This window comes from Benincasa hispida, unplaced genomic scaffold (assembly GCF_009727055.1).
Source record: "Benincasa hispida cultivar B227 unplaced genomic scaffold, ASM972705v1 Contig50_2, whole genome shotgun sequence".
Lineage (NCBI taxonomy): Eukaryota > Viridiplantae > Streptophyta > Magnoliopsida > Cucurbitales > Cucurbitaceae > Benincasa > Benincasa hispida.
In genome coordinates this window covers 78,486-100,560 of record NW_024064891.1, presented here as the reverse complement: position 1 = coordinate 100,560, position 22,075 = coordinate 78,486, and the positions used below count along the sequence as shown (strand labels likewise).

The window sequence follows — 22,075 nt, the reverse complement described above, 5'->3', positions numbered from 1 at the left end:
TTAATTCTAATTTGAACATTTCAAATTAACTTATCATGCTACTCTAGAGCGAATCCATTTACGAGCTAGTAGGGGGACCTCACGGACCTATAGATCATAGGTTCCAACGATCTGAGATTAATTGGCTAAACTCATTAGACCAAATTAACCCCCATTCGCTAAACAATGGGTCACTCCACTAAAGCTCATAGTTGCACTCCCCTCACGGTAGATATATTATGTCCACAAGATTTAACCATAATTAGTAAGTTGACCCTTCACAGGTTGTTTGGAATAACGGTTGGGTCAAATATCTGTTTTACCCCTGAGATTACGTTTTGCTCCTCAAGTTCCTATTGATCCTCTAATGAACAACTAGTTTGTGATCAAATCATTAAACCAAAACTCTCTCAGCCCAGTGAAAGGGTGGGCCCCTTGTTCAAGACCTAGATTCAATACTTGAAAGAACAACCTTTCTCCTATCCCTAAATCGGGTAGGCGTGAATTCCATCTTGTAACCTATGTCCCCAGCTATTTATTCAGTCTTATCCCTAAAATGGGAGACTTATTGAGTCGGTGCTGTTGAGCTAACCCTCACCTATGAAAATTTAAGGATAATCTCGAATAAACAGGAGTTCATAGTTAGCTCAGGATTAAGATCGAGTTGCCTAGGTCATCTAAGTGAAATAGTCAGTCTTATACGATAAACATCGTTATCAAGTAAAAGTGACTTATTTCTTGGTCTGATCTTATGCAAACTCATTGCATAGGACGCCCCCACTCCTTATGTCATAACATGTATGAATTAGGATCACTTCGTATGTAGCACTTCACAAATCTTTGTAACAACTACAGAGTAGGCCGCATCTAATAGTGTACCAGAATAAGGTACCCAACCTTATTCATATACTATAGATCATTTTGACTATTTACTCGAACTTGATCCACTCTTATGTCTACACATAAAGTTCAAGTACTCATGTAATAGTCATGGGTCTTAGTTTATTGGATTTAGACTTTCATGTATACAATTTATAAAATCAATAACATGTTTATTGACTATAAAAAATGTTTATCATTTTACAAACTATGAGTTTTAAGACATAAAACCCACTAGGTAAGTGAACTTAGAGTTGAAATTACTCTACATCTTTGCAATGGTAAACTTAGAGCTGAAAATTGTTCAATTACGTACTATTGTGAAATAGGTTTGTTCTGCAAAGGCTCAACAAGATCAAGAGCCAGTACTTGAGGTGAATTATGTTGGGAATCGATAAGGTAAACAAACATTACAATCGTTGAGGCACCCATGGGGATCATGGCCAAAGCAGTTTGAGTATGCCTTTGGAACACATGGTCAAAAGCTTGGCAGATTCCACCTTAGAAATCAAAGCGAACACTTCCAATAGAGCACTACCACTCACATGTAGAGTATAGCCACATAGATTTCCCAACTAGCCAAAGCAGTCAGTAGGTTAGACATTCAGTATGGGAAACTTCCTTCTCAACCAGTGTTTAATGTACGTAATGTTAATGCCATCTCTAGATTTAGTTACATCGAGACTCCATGATACTTATTTCTGAACCTTTGATTGAGCCAGGTGAGTTGGAAAAAGAAGATGTTGTGCAAGTACCTGAAAGACCATCGAGAATATGTGGAGTATGATTTGATCCACCTATTGATTTCAATGTTGATATTCCTAATGCTCCTTTTCCTAGCAGGTTGAATGTTATTTAGGGAGGATCACTCAAGGAAAAGGAAAAATCTATCCAGTGTTATGAAGATAAGAGCCCTCTATAAAGGGCAAGAAGATTTGGGTTGAGGGTCCATCAGAGGAAATTTACATATTAAGCAAGTAATTTATATATTAAACAGAATGACCCAGATACATTTTTTGTGCCCTGTCATGTAGGGACTAGAAAATTCTTGAAGGCACTCGATTTATAGAGAACCTATGAGTGGAAGTGGATCGTCAAAATTCCATTATGATTGAAAGAAAACGTTTATAGTAAAACATACAGATTATGCATCTTAATAAAAATTACAGCATGCTTCTTAAATGACAAACAGGGTTAAAGTGATTATACCTTTGAAGAACACTTCTTCTTGTATAACCCTCGAACTGTCACGAACTCCTCGAACAGCAATAGAACTCGAACCAAAAGAAGAGGACACTACCACTTAGAGAACTCGATATTCTTAGGGTGAGAACCTATGAGTGGTGGGCTCTGACTATTTTTGTTAAGAGGGAGTTTGTGAGATTAGAGGAGGTAGACGATTGAACAAGAACACACTATCGTATAGAGTTACTTCAATCGTGTAGTTCTCAAGCTCTATCGTATAGATTCAATTACAATTCGTGTAGATTAGTTATGGAATAATAAAATCATATTTTATTTATTCCCTTTGCCATATAAAACTATTTAACCTCCCACTAAGGTGGTTAGAGAGAAAAATGGATTAATTATCCAAATAATTAAAAATATAAATAAATATGATAACAAACTTATCATATTATATTTATAATCAATAATTTTAATATTGTATCATATACAATATAAACTATAGTTCTTTTTCCCTATTTTATGGTATTTAATATATATCATATCTATATTAAATTTAACAACTATGAATCTTATTTATAGAAAATATATTTGAATCATATTCAAACAATTATTCCTCTAATTAAACTATAATGTATCAAATACATTATGTCAATTATGTCATATATAATTGAATCAATTTAATTATATCATAATATAATTAAATTCCCTCTTATTAATTTGACCAATTCAAATTAACCCAAAAACTGATTCTCAACTAAATCTTTTTGAGCTACCAAGGGGACCTTATGGACCTGTAGCTTGAAGCTCCAATAGTACGTGAATAATCAATAAAAATCTTTAATTATATTATCCATCATCCCTTAACTGCCTAACACTCCACTAAAGACTGATAGCTGCACTTTTCGCACTACAGATATATTTCTGTTTCCATTGGATATAACCAATCAACAGTATGATGAACCTTCACAAATTGCTCATAAGTACAGCTAGACCAAATTACCGTTTTGCCCCTATGGTTACATCTAACTCCTTAAGTACCGCTGATCCATCTAATAAACAATAAATCATAGTGCTACTATGACTAAACTCCTCCCGGACCAGGAGAGGGTGTGGCGCCACATTGTTCAAGACCCGGAATCAGGCCTTAAGGGCGCAATTTATCTACTTATCCCTACTTCGAGGAAAGAGTGAATTTTATCTTATGTAGCTGAGTTCCCAGCTCCCCAATCAGACGAATCCCCAAAATGGTAAGCTTGTTGAGTCGATGATTTGGCCACTGTCACCCATACAAATCAAAGGACCGCCCTCATAGGCTGGAGTTCACAACTCACTCAGGAGGTAATGTTACCTATAGTCATCCTAGTGGAATGAAAGTCTCTATTATGAATGACGTTATATAATAAGACTAAACATTTCGTGGTTCGGTCTTATACAAACTCATTTGTATAAAATATCCCCGCTTGCATGTCTAATACATGAATAATCATGATCACATCATTTATAGCACTTTACAACATTTGTAACACTTACAAAGCAGGTCATACTCGTAGTGTCACCAGGATAAGATACCCAACCTTATCCATATACTATAGACCATTTAGGTTATCACTTAAACATGGTCCACCTGTATGTCTCCACATACATGTTTAAGTTACAACGATAACCTTGGATGTTAGTTTATTGGTTTGTGGTTAATGCAACTAAAATATCACATATTTCTAGACAAAGTGAATAAAAATATCAAATATTATTAATCACATTTATGTTTGTTCATACAAGGTTTACAAATTATAGGACCCTACGAGATTTAGGACATCAACTAAAACACTTGTGTCATGTTAGATTTAGAGTCTTTGATTGGTATCATGTCTACTTCTGTTTATCATGAATTTCGGTCTCATATCCTACACTCTGTTGAAATTTACTGCAACTAGCTTATCATTCCCTTATTAGGCCATGAGGATTAGTTAAAGATATTTTGGTTAAAGTGAATTGCCCATCTTTTCCTACTGATTTCTATATGATTAATGGGAATGCTGATCCTCCTTCTTTTGTGCTATCTATTTTATTTGGCCGACCCTTTCTCAAGATAGCAAAGGTTGTGATTGACGTAGATAAAGAGTCTTTAACAATTAAGTCGGGAGAAAAAATTGAAAATTTTTGTATGAATTTTGATACCCTAACAATTGATAATCCTATTTGTTCTAGTACTCATATTTTTCAAGACGGTGGTTAAGTTGGGGTGGTAGATGGTGGTTTGGAAGTATGTGATGAATATGGTTGATGAAGTCGAGTGGGATTGAGCATAATAACCTTAAACAATTTCCCTATTTGGAAGCAACCAGGATTTGTCTTTTTATTACTTTCTTAGTTTAGGTTTTCTTTCAGTTGTTTTTAATCTTTATTAAGCTTAGCCCTTTCTATTTTTTTGATCCTTAATTTTTTTCCCATGAGTGGATGGAGAGAATTATATCTTTAGATGAGCCAGATATCACAACCATCCAGTGCACCAAATTTTAGGGAAGATTTTTGTTTCCCTTGCAATTGTCCCATATTTTCTATTATTTATCACATTGAGGGCAAATGCTAGATTTTCAGTTGGGAGTGGGAGATGTCTGTGTTTTGGCTGGAGCTCTTGAGCATCAGTCCTCAGAATGTTTTGTTTGAGTGCATTATATGCATGTTTGCTCAGGTTATATGATTTGTTATTATGACTAGTTGATGATGCACTCCCTTGTGCTTTGACTTGTATAAAATGATGTTTAAGATGAATAATCATGATTTTTAGACCTTTGTAAAAAAGTTTCTTACTTTTCATGCATATTTAAGTTCTTTGTTTGCCTATATTAGGTCTCACATGCTTAAAATTGTATTACTTAATTTGTATTTTTGTTGTCATTCTGATAGGCTCCACTAATTAGATAGTGTCTTGCGTGATAGATTGTAATGTAATACTAAGGAATTAAAATGATTTATATGCCTACTAAAAAATCAACTTAGTTATTGTTGCATGGTTGATGGTAGAAAGAGCTACCTTTACTGTGATTAGTTAGGACACTCGTGAGAAAATAGTAAGTATACTTCCTTACAATGAAGTGTTAAAGCTGATATCTCTAGGTAAAATAAATGCAAGTTTAAGGATCCCCAAAATTAAATTTTCAGGTTCCTTAGTTGACATATTTCCATCTTGATTGGTTGATGTTTGATAGTTAGTCCATTAGCTAGTGCAAAGGGGAAACAAATTGAAAACTATTTAAAACCATTACGAGTTACTAGAACTTAATTATGAGGGCTTTGAACTCACTCTTGCATGAATAAGTTTAGAATTAGTTTAGAATTGTATTTCATTGACTGATTATGAGTTGATTGCATTATTGAGCAAGTTTAGTCCTAGTCAACTATTGAAACTAGAGTAGTGAACCATGCAATTTAAATGAGCTATATGTGTATGACTGTATGCTTTATTCTACCTTGCTCAAGGACAACCAAGAACTAATTTGCGAGTGTTTGATAGGTTTGAAAATGTGTTATATTATCTCGCTAAATTCTAGATTGTTCTAAGATTTTATTTGTTTATTTTTTTGTTTTGTAGTTTTTGAGCAAATTAAGGTAGAACCAGATGTTATTGATGGAACTGAGCTAAAATGGGCGAATACAGAGCTAAATCCCATCAACAGGGAAGGAAGAATTAAGAATTACAATTTTCCCCTACCTTTAGGCCGCTGCGGTGCTCTATAAAGCCATGCTCGACACCGTAAAGGCATAATGCCCCTTATTTAACAAAAGCACAAAGTGTCACGACACTCCAAACCTCATCGCATTCATCCGTTTCTCAGCATCACGACGTTGTACCCTAGCGTCGCGAAGCCATCCTAATTTTATAAATATTTTGTTTTGCCACCTAGGTCAAATTATCTTTGATTCCAACCTATTCAACCACAATGTCTCTTTATTTTCTTCATCTTATGTGTCTGTTCATGTATCTAAACATTATCTTGATGTCCATCATGTTGATTATTGGCAAAAGGTAACGTTTTCTCAGCTTAGGCATTGAGTAGATTTCCCTATAATTGCACACTTGTGAGATGTTGTTCTAGTTTCTTGTGAATTCCTATATTGTTGACAATTCTTCTCAGTTTAGGAATGATCAATAATTATATTTTTTCTTATATGTAATCAATAGCTGAAGAATATAAGCTCATACATCAACATCAAGAAGTTGTTTCACATTTCTTTAATCTTTATAGTTAGTTATTGTAATTACTTGTATCAGAAATTAGTATATATACTCATCATTTACAAATTTTTCAGATACAACAACAATATATAGCTTCAAGAAAACTTAAAAGATCTGTAAAGAAAAAGGGTCTATGGCTCAGCTTCTTAATAAAACTCTCTCCTTCCAGTGGACGTAGGCTTTAATAGCTGAACCACGTACATCGTTGAGTAAATTTCTTCTTCTCTTCTCATCGTCTACAAGATAGCTCGAGATAGCTCATTGTTTACCATTTTCTTCATATCGTCTAGAAGAACAAACGATCGTCTACCTTTTCTTCCAGCAATCGTCTACATGATTGCACGATCGTCTACCCTTTCCTTCTGTCTTCGTCTACTCGATTGCAAGAATCCTCCATCGTATACTCAAAATAATTGCACAGATCACACAAAAGACATTAGGGTTAGAAGAAAGAAAAGAATACAGAAAGACAGAGAACGAGAGAATCTGAAAGCTAGAGAGAGAGAAATTTTGTTTGGATTAATCACATATAAAAAAAAATCAAAAGTCTTTTTCATTTTCCATCAGACAAAGATCAATGGGATTAACCACGTGTAAGCCATCAGCTGGAAAATCGTGGGCTCTTCTCAACCAAGTTCTCTACCAACCAAAGAAATTTGGGGCAAAGAACAGGACCTTTTTGAATTGAATCAGAAGTAATCTCATTTTATTTTCATCATTTGGGCTATTTTGCTTTTCTTTTGCAGAAGCAGGCCCAATGAAGTGGTAGCAGGCCTAACAAAGTGGTATCAGAGCAACTAGACATTCAAGATCTCAATTCTTGGAGAATCAAGACACAGGTTTTCATCCAAAATATCAGTAACAAGGTTCAAGGTGGAGAAATTTGATGGCAAATGAGACTTCGGATTGTGGAAGGCCAAGATCAAGGCGATACTCGGCTAGCAGAAAGCCCACAGAGCCATCCTTGATCCATTAACACTCCTGGCCACCGTGACAGCCCAAGAAAAGGAGGATTTGGAGCTGACAGCCTATGGTACGTTAGTTCTTAATCTAAGTGACAGTGTTCTTAGACAAGTATTAGATCAAGAAACTGCGTATAGAATATGGACTAAGCTAGAAGAGTTGTATGCTACTAAAGACCTTCCTAGCAAAATGTATCTTAGGGAGAATTTCTTCACGTTCAAAATGGATTCATCTAAAACACTATCTGACAACTTAGATGAGTTCAAGAAGATAGTTACTGAATTTAAAACTCTAGAAGAAATACTGGGTGATGAAAACAAGGCCTATGTGCTCCTAAACTCTTTTTCTGAACAGTATAAAGAAATTAAAAATGCACTAAGTATGGAAGAGACAGTATAAACATATACACCATAATCTCAACCCTTAGAACTAGAGAGGTTGAGCTACAGGTTGATAAAAAGGATAAACCTAGTGGTAAAGATCTGTTTGTAAAAGGAAACTTCAAACAAAACTACTCTAAAGATAGGAAACCTCATAACCCAGAAGAAAATAAATCAAAACAGAAAATAAAGTGTAAGTATTGTAAGAAGAAAGGACATCTAATAAAATACTGTTTTATTTTAAAGAGAAAGAACCAAGAGAAAAAGAAGGATTCAAAAGGCAACCCGAGGCATCTGTTGTAGAAGGTTCATTCATCTACTTAGATGCCTTAGCCTCAACCTTAGACAGATGTAATCATATAAACCCTCTAGGTAAACATGATTGGGTTTTAGACTCCGGATGCACCTACCATATGACCTCAATGAAACCTTGGTTTAACACCTTTAACGAAATAGAAGGAGAAATGGTTTATATGGGAAACAACCAAGCCTGTAAAATTGAAGGCATTGGCTCTGTTTCCATGAAACTCAAAGATGGAACCATCAAACTTCTTAGGAATGTGAGATATATTCCTCTACTTAAAAGAAATCTAATCTCCTTAGGAATGTTAGATGTTATAGAGTGTGAATACAGGGGTAAAAGAGGAACTCTTGAGGTGTTAAAGGACTCTAAAGTAATATTAGTTGGGGAAAAGATAAATGACTTATTTGTGGTCAAAGGAGTAGAGATGATGACTGGAGCTTATGTAGCCACCAATAATGAGATTACAGAGGCTGATTTATGGCACCAAAGGTTATCTCACATAAGTGCTAAAGGCCTAGAAGTCCTATATAATCAAGGAATTCTCCCTAAAAGTCTCTAAAAAGATCTAACCTTTTATGAACACTGTGTTTTAGGGAAAGCCACAAGGCAAAGTTTCACTAAAGCACAACATACCACAAAAGCTATGCTAGATTACATACACTCTAACCTATGGGGTCCAGCTCCTACACCTAGCCTAAGTGGCTCAAGGTATTTACTTTCTTTTATTGATGATTACTCTAGAAAAAGTTGGGTCTACTTCCTTAAAACTAAAGACCAAGTGTTTGATAGGTTTAAGGAATGGAAACTCATGATAGAGAAACAATCTTCTAAAGAAATTAAATACCTAAGAACTGATAATGGACTGGAATTTTGTAGTGAAGAGTTCAACAAATTCTGTAAAGGAACAGGAATTACTAGACATAGGACTGTTAGATTCACTCCTCAACAAAATGAAGTTACTAAAATACTAAATAGAACAGTCATGGAAAGAGTTAGATGTCTCTTATCTTAAGCAATTCTAAGTGAAAATTACTGGGCAGAGGCTACAAGCTACACTGTGTACACCTTAAATAGGTGTCCACATTCCTCCCTAAATTTTTTGACTCTTGAAGAAAAATGGACCTCACATACACCTAACCTAGATAACCTAAGGGTATTTGGAAGTGTTGGTTATATTCATCAAAATCAGGGGAAATTAAAATCTAGAGCAGTAAAGTGTATGTTTGTAAGATTTTCTGAGGGAGTAGAAGGATTTAAAATGTGGAACCCTATTGAAAAGAAGTTTATGCAAAAGAAGAAGACATCCTATGAAGTTCCTAACAACCCTAATACCACTAGGATTGAGGTGGAGTCATCTAAAGCTTCTTCCACTAACCAAAACCCTCCTATAGATTTAGAAGAAGAAGAGGATGCCTCAAATGAGACCACTGGGAATACTGAAGTTATACCTGACCTAAGTCAGTATTCTTTAGCTAGGGATAGACAGAGAAGAGTGATAGTTCCTCCAGCCAGGTATACTGAAAATAACTATATGAACCTAGTTCTAAATGCCACAAAAGCTCCTAATGACCAAGAACTAGCCACTTTTGAAGAGGCAGTGAACTGCCCTAATGCTAGGTCTTGAATTCAAGCTATGTGTGAAGAGATGGAGTCACTCACAGTCAATAATACATGGACTCTAGCTCCTCTTTCTAAAGGTTGTAAACCTATATCTTCTAAATGGATATATAAACTAAAGGAAGGTTCTACCAAAGATGAAAAGCCTAGGTACAAGGCAAGATTAGTGGCTAAAGGATTTACTCAGAGAGAAGAAATAGACTATACTGAAATCTTTTCACCAATAGTGAAACAAACCTTTATTAGGCGTCTTTTATCTCTAGTTGCTCAGTATAATTTAGAACTGGGTCAACTAGATGTTAAAACTGCCTTCCTACATGGAAACTTAGACGAGGTTATATATATGGTTCAACCTAAAGGGTTTGAGGAAAAAGGTAAGGAAGACCTATATTGTCTCCTAAACAAGTCAATATATGGTCTAAAACAATCCCCTAGATGCTGGTATAGAAGGTTTAATGACTACACAGAGAGCATAGGTTTTAAAAGGAGTTCCTATGATATTTATTTTTATATCAACTCTACGACCTATAAGGACAAAGTCTGCCTATTACTTTATGTTGATGATATGTTACTAGTAGAAAAGTCTAAAGAGGATTTAACTCATGTCAAAAATCTTCTAAAGAGAATTTGACATGAAAGACTTGGGTCAGTCTAGAAAGATCCTTGGATTGAAATTCAGAGGGACAAAACATCTTTAACCCTAACCATAAGTCAACTAAGCTACTGTGAAAAGGTTATAAACATATTCAATATGACAAATGCAAAACCAGTCACTATTCCTATTGCTACACACTTTAAACTTTCCTCTGAGAACTCACCAAAAGAGACAAACATAAAACATTTGACTCAAATGCAATCAATTCCATACAAATAAGTAGTAGAGAATCTAATGTACTTAATGATATCTACTAGACCAGACATATTATACAACACTAGTTTAGTTAGTAGATACATGTCTAACCCTGAAAAAAGACATTGGGAAGCAACAAAATGGAATTTAAGATATCTTATTTGGTCTAAACAGTCAAAATTCACGTATCAAAGTACTAATGAATCAAATTTAGAACTGTATGGATATGTTGATTCAGATTTTGCAGGTGATCAAGACAAAAAGAGATCTCTAACAGGTTATTTATTCTTATTTGGTCCTAACTTGTTGTGTTGGAAAGCTAATTTACAGTCAATCACAATATTGTCAACCACAGAAGCAGATTATATGGCATTTTCAGAAGCAATAAAGGAAGCACTGTGGTTAAAAGAATTGATGAAGGAATTTGGTATTAATCAAACAGTAGTTAAAATCTACTGTGATAACCAAAGTGCCATTCACCTTTCCAAAAAACCTCAGTATCATTCAAGGACCAAACATATAGATATCAAGTATCACTTTGTCAGAGACAGAATAGAGAAAAGAGAAGTCAAGATGCTAAAAGTTCATACCACCGAGAACGCAACCGACATGCTTACCAAACCTGTGAGTAAACTCAAGCTTGCTAGCTGTCTTGGTCTGATCGGGTTTCTACTTCCTGACAATGGGTGAAGACATGTTAAATCCAGAAGGAGAAGAGGTTACATGTTGAGCTTAAGGTGGAGATTTGAAGAATATAAGCTTATACATCAACATCAAGAAGTTGTTTTACATTTCTTTAATCTTTACAATTAGTTATTGTAACTACTTGTATTAGAAATTAGTATACATACTCATCATTTAAAATTTTTTTAGATACAACAACAATACATAGCTTCAAGAAAACTTAAAAGATCTATAAAGAAAAAGGGTCTGTGACTTAGCTTCTTAATAAAACTCTCTCCTTCTAGTGGACGTAGGCTTTAATAGCCGAACAACGTACATCGCTGAGTAAATTTCTTCTTCTCTTCTCATCGTCTACAAGATAGCTCGAGATAGCTCATCGTTTACCATTTTCTTCATATCGTCTAGAAGAACAAATGATCGTCTACCTTTTCTTCCAGCAATCGTCTACACGATTGCACGATCGTCTACACGATTGCACGATCGTCTACACGATTGTACGATCGTCTACTTTTTCTTCCAGCAATTGTCTACACGATGGCATGATCGTCTACCCTTTTCTTCTGCCTTCGTCTACCCGATTGCAAGAATCCTCCATCGTATACTCATAAACAATCGCACAGATCAAACAAAAGGCATTAAGGTTAGAATAAAGAAAAGAATACAGAAAGGCAGAGAACGAGAGATTCTGAAAGCTAGAGAGAGAAAGAAATTTTGTTTGCATTAATCATCCATCAGAAAAAATCAAAAGTCTTTTTCATTTTCCATCAGACAAAGATCAGTGGGATCAACCACGTGTAAACCATCAGCTGAAAAATCGTGGGCTCTTCTTAACCAAATTCTCTACCAACCAAAGAAATTTGGGGCAAAGAACAGGTCCTTTTCGAATTGGATTAGAAGTAAGGGTCTCATTTTATTTTCATCATTTGGGCTAATTTTCTTTTCTTTGCAGAAGCAGGCCCAACGAAGTGGTAGTAGGCCTAACAATAGCTATGGATTAAATGCATGGCATTAAATTTTATGTTAATCGGTGTATCAATAGGTTAAATTAGCTTATAAGTTGTAAATCTATCTCAATAAACATTGCCTAATTAACCTAGGAAGACTTAAACTGAATATTTGATATGGCTTTTCCAATTGAATGTTCAACTTGGTAATGTCCCCAATCTTAATGCCATTAGCTCAATTAGTAAGGTGTGTTACATCTATTGATTTACTTAATTTGATAATTGGGACCCTCACCTAACTTCTCTAGGTGAGGCGGCTAAGCTAGATAATATAGAATAAGTTGATGAATCCGTGATCAAATTGTAATTTGGGGAATCAACTTGAGGGTCTGGGTTAGATATTTTAATCATTCGAATTTAATCTCACTTTAGATTCTCTTGCAACAGACAACTCGTAAAACCCCCTCCACTGATTACCCTCAGGATGTAAACTATTTGATTGAGAAACTTGATGGTTCTCTTTATTCGACCCAGTCTTGCCACTAAGACTACATAGTAGTTGAAGTGCTAGATTAAAAATATAAATATCATTTGATCGACCGAAAGCCTTGACAACTTTCTGTTCGTCAAGGAATCAGCGTAAATTTTGGATAGAAAAGAGCAAGTATTGCAAAAGAAGACAACAACATTAGTTAAAGTTTTATGGAGGAACCATGCAGTAGAGGTGGCAACTTGGGAAAATGAAGAACAAATGCAAGCTCTTTACCCTCAGCTGTTTCCTTAACTAAGTTTATTGAACTTTGAGGACAAAATTATCAAAAGGAGGTAATAATTTTTAAACATCCATTTCCTTCTTTCCTTTTATAATTTCAAGTGAAAATTTTAATTTAGTTTGCAAGAGTACAAAAGAAGAAAAGGAAAAGAAACTTTATGTGAAAAGAAAGGGAAAGTGGGGGAGTGAAAGGTTAAAATAACAACAATAATAAATTATCGAAGAAAGTTAAGATTGAATAAGACAAACTATAAAAAAAATAACAGTCTTGGGAATTTATGGTTACTACACATAATTTATATGTACATTTATTGGTGTTAACAATTAATATGCGGAATCAATTAAGTTCTTAAGTATTTTAATTACATTAATTTTTGGATTAAAACATGCATGTTCATAATGAAAATTAGGATTTGAGAAAATCAACCTTTGTTGAATTCAAAATTCCAACAATCCTTGGCTCGTAATTGATCACCAACGGTTCATGGACCACCAAAAGAGTCTTCTTCGCTATTCTTGGGTCTTTTTACGGGTTGTGAGACCAAAATTGAGATGAAATTGAAAGGGAATTTGGAATGTGGGAGAGCTTTGGTGAGTAAATTTGGAAGAACACAATTCTCCCAAATTATAAAAAATGCATGAAGTATGATTTAGCCAAACTTTCTTATATTTAAAGAAGACATCCATGCATTCAAAATGCATGAACATTTGACATCAAATCAACCAAAAATGAGTGGGGTTTAAGTGTTCAAGTAGTGGGAAAATGTGGGATTTTCTCACTTTCCAAATTTTCTTTCTTTTAAAATTAATTTTCATAAAATCAATTTAAAAGGAATTTTGATTTTTAATTTTGAATTTCAAAAATTCAATTTCATTTGTAAATAAAATTAATTCAAATAGTTAATTTTAAATAATTAATTAATCTATTTAATTAATTAAGTTAATATAATATAATATATTAAATTAATAAAACACCAATCTCGTACGTGAATCTCCATTCACATATATAATACTTAAATCGAATTTAAATATTTACATCTCTCCAGTTTCGTTTAATTCGATAATTGAACGTTTTAATTATATTGCATATAACTAACATTTTATTCCCTAATCTAAATTTGAATATTTCAAATTCTCTAAACACTGTTCCAAGGTTTCGTTTGATATGAGCTAGAAGGAAGACCTAATGGACCTATAGATCATGAGCGCCAACATTCGAGATTAACTGGATAAACTCATTAATCCAATTAACCAACATTCGTTACCTACCGAGATACTCCACTAAAGCCCAGTAGTTGCACTCGCCTCATTGTAGATATATTTCTTTCCATTTGATTTAACCATGATTAGTAACGCGATCCTTCACAGGTTGCTCGTAATTACAATTTGGTCAAAATTATCGTTTTGCCCCTGTAATTACATCTTGCTCCTTACATCCCATTGATCTTCTAATGAACAATTTGTTTATGGTGCAACCAAAAAACTAAGCTCAAGCCTTAGAGAGGGCGGACCCCTTATTCAAGATTTGGATTCAGCACTTAAGAGAACAACCTATCTATTAACCCTAGAAGTGGATAGGAATGAATTTCATGTTGTAGAACTATGTCCCCAGCTATCTACCTGATCTTACCCCTAAAATGGGAGGCTTATTAAGTCGACGATGTTGAATCACTCTCACCTATGCAAATTAAAGAATAATCCCGACAGATGTTCATAATTAATTCAGGATTAAGATCGAGATACCTAGGTCATCGAATTGAAATAATCAGTCTTATCAGTAAATAGTGTTATAAAGTAAAAGTGATTATTTCGTGATCCAATCTTATGAAAACTTATTGCATAGGATGCCTTCACTCGCATGTGTCCACATGAATGATTTAGGATCACATCATTTGTAACACTTCACAAATATTGTAACAATTACAAAGTGAACCGCATCCATAGTGTCTCCAAGATAAGGCATCATACCTTATCCATGTACTGTAGACAGTTTTGTCTACTACTCGAACTTGATCCCCTTTTATGTCTCTACATAATGTCCATGTATTTATGCTATAGCCAGGGGTTCTTAATATATTGGATTTAGGATTAAAACGTGCAATTCACATATTTAATAACAACTTTACTGAATAAACCTAATAACATCTTTATTGTAAATAGAATATGTTTAATGTTTACAAATCACGAATTTCGGGACATACAACCTAACAACATTGTCTTCAAATCGCATTGTAAATATAAGTTGTTAGGTTGAGATTTTGTGTTTTAACTAGATTATTATTAGTGGTTGACATAGCTTCGATGAAAGGTTTCTATTTTTTATTTTGTGGTAACCAATGAACCAAATCTGAAATGTGTCATTATTAATGGTTTTAGATTGTGTTCTAGTGTGGTATGCACACTTGAAGGTAGAATGTAAGCCAAAATTAAATGTTGGAAAGTATTAGTAATCTTTCAGGTGTGGGTTTTCTTGTTTTCAAATTAAACTCTGCAAAATTTCCATGGACTTTTTATTTAATTGAGTTTATCCCTAAAAATTTTACCAAAAAAAAGAAAGAGTTTTCTTTAACCACTTGTTTGAGAAAAGTTCTTAGAATGTGATAATGAGCTCCTTAGATTAACTAGAACCTATTGTTGGCATGCCATGCCCTAAGTTTGTTAGGGTAATATGGGATGGGATGTGTCAATTGTCCTCTAAAGATCAAGTGTCTGAATTTAGCTTAGGTATTCTAGAATGGTATTGGTTTTATCTTAGGGTTGAAATTGAGATGATTTGATTTTTAACAGAATACACAAAAGAAAATATAGGTTGAAATTCAAGAGACAAATATGTTCAAGGATGTTGATTTCCTTCATTATTTTATTGAGTCATGCAAAGATTTCTATGAAATATTATGTCAATATTATATATGTTTAAGTCTAGAAATTATTTTTATAGAGTTCTAGTTTTTAACGGTAATTTTGAGTTAATAAACTTATAATTTTATGGTTTAATATTTTGGATTAATTAATTTAATTATAGTAAAAGTTCTTTCATACAATAATTGTTTTGCATGCAAGTTGAATGCTTACTGCTTTTATTATTTTGACCAATTAATGAATGGTCTTTGATTTGGGTTTTAGCTCGATAGAGAGGAACTTGAATTAAAACATGATATTGGCTATATGTAAATTCTGTAATTTAAGTATAGTGGTTCACTTAGTGGTCCTCTAGGGAAGGATGTTAATGTGAGACCTCGACCTAGATTAAATCCTGAGTCAAGTAGCCACGTGAGTTAAGAAGGTAAAAAGAAAGTGAAAGCTAGGCTAAGTAAGCTAAAATTTACTAAGTGTTTGAGTTATGCTTGAAAGGGAGTTGAATTGCCCAGGAAAAATTCTAAGTATTGGGACCTTGTGGTTGAAACATAATAAGGTGAAGTCATAATTTTGGCTAAATATCCTACTATGCAGTGGGAGATGAGAGTTAGAAACATAGCATAGTGAAGAATGGAGGGATTTGACTAAGTGTTTGAGTTGTTCTTTGGGCTTGGAAATGCTTTAAGGCGTGAGTTGACTTATTGTTTCAGTTGGAAATGCATTGTTGACTCCACTATAGAAGCAGAATATGTAGTTGACTTGTGAAGCTGCCAAGAAGGCTATTGGCTTAGGAAATTCTTGACTAGTCTGAAAGTTGTTCCAGATATGTCAAAGTCCATCACCATTTATTGTGATAACAGTGGTGCTATGGCTAATTCCAGGGAGCTCAGAAGCCACAAACGTGTGAAGTATATTGAGTGCAAGTATCACCTGATTTGAGAGATTGTGCATCAAGGGATGTGATCGTCACGAAGATCACTTCGAAGCACAACATTGCTGGTCCATTTACAAAGGCCCTCATGGATAAGGTTTTTTAGTCATTTAGAGAGTCTAGGTCTATAAGATAGGCTCATCTGGTCTAGGACAACTGAGAGATTTTATTGGGCCCGTATTGTATGCCTGAGTTTCTTGTTATTGTGTATTGTTTGTACTTTTTTGTACTTTTGTTTTGTACATCCCACTAGCTTTAGAACTAGTGGGAGATTATTGGGGCTGATACCCTAAATTTCATGATCTTGTAGTTTGTAATTGTATTGTATAAACATTATTTATCTAATAAAATAAGAGGTATTTTATTTGACATTTAATATCATTAACCCACAAAAACCAATAAACTAAGATCCAAGGTTATCTTCTGTAACTTAAACATGTATATGGAGACATACAAGGGGATCATGTTTAAGTGATAACCTAAATGGTCTGTATTAGATGGATAAGGTTGGGTATCTCATCCTTGTGACATTATGGACACCGCCGCTTTGTAGTTGTTACAATTGTTGTGAAGTACTATAAATGATCCAATCTTGATCATTCATGTGGAGACATGTGAGCAAGGGTATACTATACAAAGATTTTGTATAAGACTGGACTACGAAATGAATAGTCTCTCTATATAACACTGTTACTAGAAGAGATTTACATTTCACCAGGATGATCATATGTGACTTGACTTGAATTCTCAGTGAGTTGTGAACTTTTGCCTATGAAGGTAGTCCTTTGATCTACATGGGTGACAGTGTCCAGTTTCACCGACTCAATATGTTTACAATTTTGGAGATTCGTCTGATTAGGGAGCTGAGAACGTTGCTACACAAGAAGGAATTCCCTCTTTCTTTACTTTTAGGGTAAGCAGATAAATTGCTCCCTTAAGGGCTAATTATAGTTGTACTATAACTAATTGTTCATTAAAGGGATTAGTGGTATTTAAGGAGTTAGATGTAACTATAGGGGCAAAAGGTAATTTTTTGCCTAGCTATACTTACGAGTATTTGTGAGAGGTTAACTCATCGTTGATTGGGTATATCCAATGAATACAAAAATATACTTGTAGTGCGAATAGTGCAGTTGTTGGTCTTTAGTGGAGTGACTGGCAGTTAATGGAAGTTAATTAATTTCATTAAAGAGTTTAATTAATTAATCAATTATCATTGGAGCTTCAATCTATAGGTCTATAAGGTCCCCACGTTAGCTCAATTGGGATAAATGAGAATCAAATTAATTTTATTCAAATTAATAAAGAAAATTAATTAGATAAGGTATATTAAGTTAATGTATTGATACATTATAATATATATTAATTATATTAGATATAATTAACATAATGTATGTGATGCATTATTATATAAACTTTTATTTGATAGAAATAAATATTTGAATATGATAAAAAAAATTATTGAGATTTATATTTTAATCTATAGGTTAAAATTAATGTAAATATGATTCATATTAAATACTCTAGGTTAAATGAGAGAATAATAAACTATAGGTAATGTGTTATATTAGATATAACATATGATTTAATATATATATGTGTGTGTGAAGAATAACTTTCACAAGTCTCTTTGTATTTTTTTTCTCTCAAAATCAAATCTCTCCCTCATTGAAAATTAATTTACTGAAGCCCACAAGCTCTCAATGATTCTCTACCTTGAAAATAATGGGGAAGAGCTTGGTGATGGCCGCTTTTATTGCTATCTTTTGGGTATTCGTGAGATCGAGAGAATGGTTCGAATTGTTCATAGATTGAAGAGGATTTGTGAAGAATTTTGGACTTCAATGATAAGTTGTCTTCATCTCTTCCTCTCTCTCGATATTTTGTGAAATACGTGCTTAATTAGAATGTTATACCTATGTTTCCATCCTCTATATGTTTAGATGTTCTGTAAAATTGAAATTTGGATTTCGATCTTTCCGTTGCAAGTATCCACGTATTCTTTCAGAAAAGTTGCTAGAGCTTAAAGTGGCTGAGTGAGAGATTTGAATAGTTGAGTTTCACGCGTGAAGAAGATGATAGATTATGAAGCACAAACACAGATACGGTTACACGATATAGATACGATCGGATACAGCGATTCGTCAATTTCTAAAAAAACTAAGATATGGATACGTCTAAGGATACGTCATTTTTTATATATATTTCTAAAAATGAGGATACTGATACATTTAAGATACATTTTCTTTTTCTTAAAAAAATCTAGGATATAGATAAATTTAGCATACAAGTTAATAACAATAGCACAAAATAGAATACAAACATTGAAATACAAGATAAAAAAAAAGCAACATCTAAGATGTTCAAGTACAATAATTAATAAAATACAATTAAAAATTGACTCATATTACAAAAAAGAAGAAGAAGATTAGAGGGATAAGTATAAAGATAAACGAAGAACTTCTTCATTGAATTGTTGAAGATATCCAAATGGTTTATATTTTGGTAGACTTTGTGGGGACTTAAATGCTAAGATAAAGATTAGATGATTCTAGGGTTTGGTCTTTTATTTATTTTTTTTCCTTTTAGTTTTGGACTTAAGTAGTGAGCTTTTTAAGTAGGTTACCTGACTTTAGGTTTGGAAAGATTAGATGATTTGTTTGTCTTTTTTCTTTTAAAAAAAAAAAGATACGTGTAGAAATAGATACGTCAAATCACGTGTCAGATACGTATCTAGAAAGTATCTAGAAGTATCAGTATGATACGTGTCTGATACGGATTCTTTGCCTCACATGAAGTATTTGTACTTTATAGATGATGGAATTGGGCACACGCATACCAAGGAGTTCTTTAATACTATATATATATATAATTTTTCCCCTCTTTCTTAAACGCCAATTCAAATTATTTGTATTTATATACCCTTTTCCTTTTCCTTATTAAATCCCCGAAAAATCCAACAATTAAAACAAGTCCAGTTTTCCAAATTTTTTATCAATTATCTTTAAATTGAATTATGTACATCCAACTCGATTATATCGATAGCCATTCTAAACCCCGAATCCCTCGAATCGTTTCACTTTAATTTCAAAATCTAAATCCTTAAGATTTTTGCCTAAAAAAATACAAAATACACCCAAATATCGAAGATAGTATTAAAATAATTATCTTAAATTTATCTTAAAATTTGGGATATTACGAATGATAAATTACTCTCCTCCTCACCCCGTGGACGTAGCTAACACATAGTTAATTAATCATGCAAATCTTTATGTTAATTCTTTATTGTTTACGTTTTTCTGTTTATCTTTATTTGTTAGTTTCATAATATTTGTGTTCAATAAATCCTTAAACTGTAAAAAGTGTCTAATAATAGACCGTTGAACTTTTAATTTTGAATCGAATATGTTCTTTAATTTTCAATTTCATGTATAATTTAGACCCTTAAATTTTTTTAAACATATATATAGTACGCCTTGACAAATTATAAAACGATAATGGATAAATAAAACATCACCTTCAAAACAACTCATTTTACAAGCAGAGTCAAAATGACAGGAAACAAACTTAGATATAAAATAAACTGAAACAAAACAAAGATAGTAATACAAACATTAAACCAAACAATTAAGTACAATAATACAAACATGTAACACTAAAGCATGTCTTTTTGACACTTTTTATAACTTGAAGATCTATCTATTCCTCACCCTGTATAGGGATAGCTGGATTAGGCAATGCAAAGTTGAGGAATTCTTGATTTTGTAACAAAATTTCCATTTCTTCTTTCTCAAGTATAATCCATGCCTCAACTCCATCACTTGATATAGCATCCAACAGAACAATCATATTTCTTATAGTTGCACTTGAAGTTCCAGCACTACCAATCCATATAGGCTTTCCCCATCCAAAATTCACTTCACTTAAATCCATATTTCTCCAACTTGTACATATGTACAACTTTGGGATTTGAAAAAGCAACATATTTCTCTCCCAAACCAATTTCACTAGAGCTTTACTTCCTTCATCTCCCACCAATTTTTTTATATAATTACCATTAATATCTGCAAATGATTGTCTAATTAAACTCACCAATTCACTAAGCTCCACTTGGGTTTTTTTATTGGCTGAATAATGAGCAAACACATTCCAAAAAATATTTCCCACTGAAACTTCAGGCAATGGAGGCTCCATTCTCTTTCTTAGGTTCACTGCATGTGTTAAAATAGATGGTATTTGAGATAACCCTAATTTTGTTGATGCAGCTTCCAATGCACATTTCCAAATGAAGCCACTCAATACTTCTACACTTGTTGGATTTGGGACATCATTGGATTTGGCTTTAGCTTTTAAATCTAATATTGCCTTCTCTTTGAACAAAAACCTCTGGAAAGAACTTTCTTCTTCAGAATTTGAGGAGGGCTTCATGAAGCCTTGGATGAAATGGTAAGAAATTGGTTTGTGGAAAGAGTGAAGATAGTGTTTTTTAATCATAACATACCATCTTTGAAAAACTGTCATCGTTCTCGTTCGTCATGGATGATGATGTCAATAATTCTGAAGTATTGTCGTGAAAGAGTAAATTTGTTGTAGTGAAAGAGCTTCTGTTAATAGTAGCCCAACATTTAAGAAAACAACATATGGTCGTCGCATCCATAAGTTTGTGCAACAAACAAAGAGAGATTGCAACCCCACCACAATCGAAGACGTTCACTCACTATCACATGAGCATATTCTTCGACTGGCTCAGTGCAACGTTCAGAACATGGGATGAGTTTCACTAAAATCTCATTGTTTGGTTGTTTAAGAATCTCAGACATGCTACAACTCACGGTTGCTTCGATAAAAACAGCTCCTTCATCACTACAACGAATTGATTTGTCGACGATCCTTCCTGCCAACAGGTAAAAATGGCTTAAAGTTTTTGATAGAGAACTTTTAAGGGTGGCCATTAGTTTCTCATGGCTTTGGTCGTGCCTAGCACCATCTTTATTATTCATTGGGCAGAAAATTATAAGAGGAGTATAAAGCACAGGAGAAAATTGATCAAGAAGGGAAAGTTGAATGGTTTTAAGGTGAGGGGGTGTTGGGGAGGAAGGCATGATATTTTCTTTACTCAAAACTTTCACCTCCATCCTCTTTTTTTTTGTGGAAAACAAACACTATGGTTTCCAAGATTCAAGTACAAAATTGCAACAAATGACACATTCTTATAATAATTCTCAAGGAGCAAATACTTGAGTGCATATGGACCAATCTTAGTGTATCTCACTCTAATCACACACCAAAAAATTTAAAAATAGAAAAGTTTGTCATCTAGAAAAGTATTGAGTAGAAGCTCAAATAGAAAAAATAATTGAGAAATTAAAAGAAAACAATCAAAATAAGAAATACAAGAATATACATGGAAGATTCCAAAGCATTGAGAAAAACTATGGTCCATCATACAAAAATCTAGAGAATACAAAAGAGAATTTAACTAGGTTAACTC

General features: G+C 33.5%; 1 pseudogene; it reads right to left on the bottom strand.

Moving 5' to 3' along the window:
* Positions 1–20,283: 20,283 nt before the first annotated feature.
* Positions 20,284–21,719, bottom strand: LOC120069586 (annotated as a pseudogene).
* Positions 21,720–22,075: the final 356 nt, after the last annotated feature.